The sequence below is a fragment of the Cricetulus griseus genome (assembly GCF_003668045.3).
Source record: "Cricetulus griseus strain 17A/GY chromosome 1 unlocalized genomic scaffold, alternate assembly CriGri-PICRH-1.0 chr1_0, whole genome shotgun sequence".
Lineage (NCBI taxonomy): Eukaryota > Metazoa > Chordata > Mammalia > Rodentia > Cricetidae > Cricetulus > Cricetulus griseus.
The window spans coordinates 99,819,840-99,826,392 of NW_023276806.1; positions in this window are offsets into that span (position 1 = coordinate 99,819,840).

The window sequence follows — 6,553 nt, forward strand, 5'->3', positions numbered from 1 at the left end:
TGCACCGGAACAGAAAACCAGGAAGCTAGGCAAGGCCTGCTGGGCTGCTGGCACAGAGCCAGCTCTGTTCCTTTCCAAACCTGCCCTACAACACACACATACAGACACACACAGACACATACACACACACAGACACATACACACACACACACACACACACACACACACACATACATGCATACACATAGACACAAGCACACACAGAGAGACACACATACACATACAGAGACACAGATACAGACACACACACAGAGACACACATACACACACACAGAGACACAGATACAGACACACACACAGAGACACACATACACACACACAGAGACACAGATACAGACACACACACACACATACATACACATACATACACAGACACACACAGAGACACAAGCACACACAAAGACACAAATATACACACAAGACACATGCACACACTGACACACATACACAGAGACACACACACAGACACACACACATACATACACACACACACACACACACACACACACATACATACACACACAGACACACACAGAGACACACACAGAGAGACACAGATACAGACACACACACATATATACAGACATACACACACACACACACACACACACACATACACAAACACAGACACATAGACATTCACACAGACACACACACACACAGACACACACACACACACTGATTCCAGATTGGCCCTCTTGGGCTGCCTACTAAGTTATTGTCTTCCTGTTGAACAAATCCTGGGACATCCCCTCACCCCCACTGATGTCTCCCAATTCCTCAACTCTAGCTCCTAAAAGACAAATTAAAATTAAAAATAAATAAAAGCTTAACATGCCTTAAAGCCCTATGCATTTGCTTGCTTTTTTTTTTTTTTTTTTTTGAAACTCAGCTCTTTTTTCATTGGGGACATCAGGCCTCTGGTCCTCACTCACTTGTTGGTACTGCTGGTCCTGAGGTTTTAAGCACATCTAGGTGTAGGAAAAGCCAAGCAGGCTACTGTGGCTGGTGCTGCGTATAACTGTCTGGATGGGAAGCTCATGTTTGCCCAGGAGGTCATGCCTCTAACTCTCATACTTCTCAGGCTTGAAGAAGAAGGCTTGAAGATGTCCTTGACCTTGTACCAACAGGGTCCTCAGGTTCCCTGGTGTCTATGGAGATGGCAGTCTTGTCATGACCCTGTCCCCACCCACCAGAAACCGCTTTGATCTGCTCTGAGGCGGCTTAATCCTGAGTTCATGTAGCTTCCACCTCTAGGAAGGTATACAACAATGCAGAGTTACATGATGGAACATTTATAGCCCTTCTGCAGAGACAAATTTCTACATGATCCTTCCACGAAAACATTGCTGTACAGTCAATAAAACCCTCCAAAAAACTTAAGAATTTTATTTTAATTTCTAATATGTTTTATTGTATGTATATGACCTGAACCCACAGAAAGAAGGGTGCCAAACAATGAGGTTTTGAGTGGGAGGACCAGGCATGAGAAACAAAAATGACAAAAGCAATGGCTAGCACTGGGAGGTCGTGCATAAAGCTGACGGCTTGTGCCAAGAAAGCTTATTAAGAAGCGTAGCATCATATAAAGTACTTTCAGGGGGAATAATGGCCAAGGTCAGCAGGAAACTAAGTCAGACAATGTTGGCAAAGATAACACAGACACAGCTTGCTTTAGGACTGATGACTACAGCCCAGGGGAGAGTCAGGTCCCAGAAGCCACAACCTTGACTCCTTTAGGGCACTGGCTCAGGGGTCAGCCAGGCATTGGCAAGTCCACTGCTGAACAAAAACACTTAACTAAAGTTCCCTTTGTCCTTTTCATTAGGGCCTGGAGAAAGTCTTGGATTAGTCTGGCTTCTGTGTGTGTGTGTGTGTGTGTGTGTGTGTGTGTGTCTGTCTGTCTGTCTGTCTGTCTGTCTGTCTGTCTGTCTGTCTGTGTCTCTATGCATGTGTGTATCTGTGTCTCTGTGTTTGTCTGTGTGTGCATGTGTGTGTGTGTGTGTGTGTGTATCTGAGTGTGTGGGTGTGTCTGTATCTCTCTGTATGCATGTATCTGTGTCTCTGTGTGTGTCTGTGTGTGCATATATGTGTGTGTATCTGAGTGTGTATGTATGTGTGTGTGAGTGTGTGTGTGTATGTGTGTGTGTGTCTGTCTGTCTGTCTGTGTGTCTGTCTGTCTGTCTGTGTCTCTATGCATGTGTGTATCTGTGTCTCTGTGTTTGTCTGTGTGTGCATGTGTGTGTGTGTGTGTGTGTGTGTATCTGAGTGTGTGGGTGTGTCTGTCTGTATCTCTCTGTATGCATGTATCTGTGTCTCTGTGTGTGTCTGTGTGTGCATATATGTGTGTGTATCTGAGTGTGTATGTATGTGTGTGTGTGAGTGTGTGTGTGTGTATGTGTGTGTGTGTGTGTGAGAGAGAGAGAGAGAGAGAGAGAGAGAGAGAGAGAGAAAGAGAGAGAGAGAGAGAGCTACAAAACCCATGTAGAGGTCAGAGTTGGCTTTTCTCCTCTGACTATGAAGTACAGGGAGTGAACTCGGGTCTTTAGGTACGCATAGCAAGCACTTTTACCTACTGAGTCAACAGAGTTTGTTGTAACATTCCCTGGATGAAGAAGAAAAACATTTTTCTGAAGGACACATCAATTGTTTAGAATGTGGTCCCTTTCTTCTCTTTGCTTTCCTCAGTGCTAGATATTAAATCCAGGGCCTTGTGGATGCTAGCCATGCACCACTGAGCAGCAACCTTAACATTCCTAGCAGTTGTCTGAGATGAGGTAACTAAGAACAAACAACACACTGGCAGTAGTGGCTAAGCACTCTTAGAGTGTGCAAAGGGCTCTGTAAGAACTCAGAGTATTTCACTCACTAGCTTCTCACTTTCTCACCAAAGTCATTTTACAAGATGGAAACATTAAATATAAGCATTTGGGAAGCTGGACCTGGTCACACAGACCTAAAGACACAGCTCTGGGAATATTGCTCCATAATACTGCACTTGCCTAGCAAAGGCAGGGCCCTGGAATTGACTCCCACAGCAAAAAAAATGGGATTCTGTCTGGGCAATGCAGTAAAACAAGTCTCAAAGCAAACATATGGCTATTTCTGCATAATTCTAATAACTGGTGAAAAGAAATGATACCTAGAATGAAGTAAATGTTTTCTCAAGAAAACATCCTTCATTGCACAACCCCTGGCTGTTCTCTGGCCCATCCTCTCCCTTTCCTCCCTATCCTTCAAAAATAAAAACAGCTTCTCGATGATGACAGCTTGTCCATCATCCTGGAGTGTGTAGGGCATGGTGGCAGAGCTCTCCCAGCTGCCAACATGTTGTGTGGCAGAGAAAGAGACAGAAAATCATCTCCTTCCTGGAGCTGCCCAGAAATAATCAAAGAGGAGGTTCTGTCGGTGACCTCAATGGTTTTGATTGAAAAGTGGACAGTGGCTACTCTCCACTTGCCTCAAGTTTACTGCATGATCCTGAGGAAGTTCTGGCCAGTCAAAAAAAAAGCCCATACCAACTCTCAAGTTTTAAAGAAAAACTCGGGTAAATGAAATAGGAATTGTGCCCATTTTTTCTCATTCTGTAAAAATTTGAGGAACAGGAACAATGTGATAGAATATGCCATCATTTATTTAAGCGTTCTCCAAGGGCCCATGTGTTGAAGGCCTGACCTCCATCCCCTAGTGCTACTGGGAGGTGGTGGGCAAATCTTTATGAGGCCTAGCCAGGAGGTAGTGGTGCATGCCTTTAGTCCCAGCCCTTGGGAGGAAGAGGCAGGTGTATCTCTGAGTTCAAGGTCAGCCTCATCTACAGAGAGAGTTTCAGGACAGCCAAATCCTGTCTCACCCCCCCCAAAAAAGAGGTGGGGCTTATTGGGAAGAAGTTAGGCCAGGTCTCTGTGAGAGCAACCCTTAAAGGAGATAGTGAGACCTTGCTCACCCCCCACCCTTACTTCCCAGCCATCAGAAGCCAACAGGCTTTCTTTGTGGCATCCTCTTGCCCTGAGGTACTGTGTTAAAACAGGCCCAAGCAACAGTCACGGCTAAAACTTCTCAGACCATGAGCCAAAATGTCCTCTCTCCCTTTTAACTGATTTTCTTTGGAATCTTATTAGAGTAACACTAAGCTAAATAACACAAAAATATCTTTCTTGCTTCTCAGAAATGGAGGCATTTTGCTCTATCATCCTAAGTGGGGAAAACTGAACTAAAGAAGACCAGGGCATTTTACCGGTTTTGAGGAGTCATCTGCCCTGGGCAAGGGGCAGATAGTCACCTTAGAGCAAGCTTTAGCCTGTCACTAGGCACCAGAGTGTCATGTCAAAGCCAAAGGATAAAAGAGCAAAACGTAGGAAAAGAAAGGCCATTCCACCGCAGTAAGGAAAAGTACCAGATATGAGAAGTGACCTAAACTCACACCCCTGGGTCAGAGCTAGTGGCTACATTTCCATGGACATGTTTGCTTTAAAGGCAATTGTGACCTTACAGGGCCCCTCAAACATGCAAATGAAATAACATGAGGTAAGTAAACAATATATTGTCCATAGGCGTCACCACCCACTCGTGCTACCATAACCCCATGGCCGCCTGCCTCCAATAGCGACAGAGAGACTAGCCCTGTGTGTTGACAAGGATGTTATATCATAACAGAGAGGCCCAGAATGCAGACATACATGAGTTCCCCCCAGAAGACTGGAAATAGCATTTGAATTCCTTCAAATGGCTTTTGACAGTAGTAGAAGGTCTCAAACTGAGTCATCTTAAGTTTACTTAAAGATTAGGAGGGGATGAGACAAAGGAACCCAGAAGCCATGAAGAGAAGTAGTAGAAGTCTTCCTGAAGACTGCCCCACAGCAATACAGCCCTCCACACACTCCCACTCACACACCTAAGGCGACATATGCCCTTTCCTGCTCTTAGACACACATAAAGCACACATTCACACCCATACGCATGTCCTCACTCAATACCCATACCCTCTCAGGCACAGAACTCCTGCATACAAAGGGTGGCCAGTTTCCATATTACCACACATTAAACAAAAGTTTGGCTCACAAAGTGGGTGACATGCTGCATTCTGGTGATTTGGCAACAACAATAGCAAATGGAACTAATGTTATAATTTGTCTCTAACTAATGTTATACTTAGTCTCAAATATGACTGTTGAAACTGGACAATGTTCTGGATTACATGGGTTAAAATAGGATTGTCATGAGCATTCTACTCTGTTCCCTGAAGGTTGTCGACAGAGTCAAATATATAAACTCAACTAGGCTCAGAGCAACAAGAGACTGGAAAATCTGGGACCCACAGGCTGAGGTGCTAGGATGGGCCCAGAGTTCCCAATGTCCATGCTACTAGCTCCCAGTAAATTGCTGGGTGTCAGGCTTATAATCCATATACTCGAGTTTGAGGCCTGTCTTGAGTTACATAGAATACCCTGTCTTAAAAGAAAGGAAAGGGGCATGGAGAGATGGCATAGGAGCTAAGAGCATGTACTGCTCTTGTAGAGACTCCAAGTTCAGTTCCCAGCACCAGTGCCACTGTGGGGTCCATGGCAGCTTGGGGCCCAAGGCTCCTTGGCCGCACAGCTGCCATGATAGGCTCAATAGAGGCCAGTCAGAAAGTGGGTCTGAGTTTCAGTTTACCCTAAGGCAACACCTAACTCCAAGAAAGACCACAAACTGAAACCACTCAGACACCACTCAGGAATGGACCAATCAGCATCCAAAGGGAGAAAATGCCTAATATTCCAAAGAAAATACCTAATGTTCCAGCCATTGTAGATATGATCACCAGATGTACCTTAGTCCCGAATATACCCATCCCCTCTCACCAAGACACCCCTAGACAAATGTCAGTCAGAGGTCCTGAACCTTAGAAATCCCCTCCCCCCAGCCTCTGCTATGATAAAAATCCCACCCCAACTGAGCTCAAGGCTCTCCAATCTCATGGACACGTGGAGGGTCCAAGCTCCAGCTTGAATAAAGGCTCTTTGCTTTTGTATATGGACTCCTGGGTGGTCTTTGAGGGACTCCAAGATCTGGGCATAATACCACATAGCTCACAATTACTTGTAATGCCAACTCTAGGGGATTTGACATCTCTGTCTTCCCTCTGAAATCACCTGCACTTGACACACACACACACACACACACACACACACACACACACACACACACACATGCATCACACGCCTAAAAGAAAATATATCTTTAAGAAACATATTTCTTAAAAAGATAACAAAACAATGAAGACAAGGTATTAACATTCACCCACTGACATGCACTGACCAGGCACAAAATCATCTCAATGAATCTTTGTAAAAAGCTAAATGCATATTTTATTCCCTGTTTTCAGATGGCTACACCAAGGCTCAGAGGTTAGCTACTGGACCAAACCTGCTACCTGTAAAGCCTTTATGTTTAACTTTGGTCACATTATGGGATCACTTCCACACACATGGAACTTCTGATTTAATTGGCATCCATTCCAGCTGAGCAACTGATTTTTTTTCAAAGGAATTTTTAGAAGACTCATTTTTAGTTT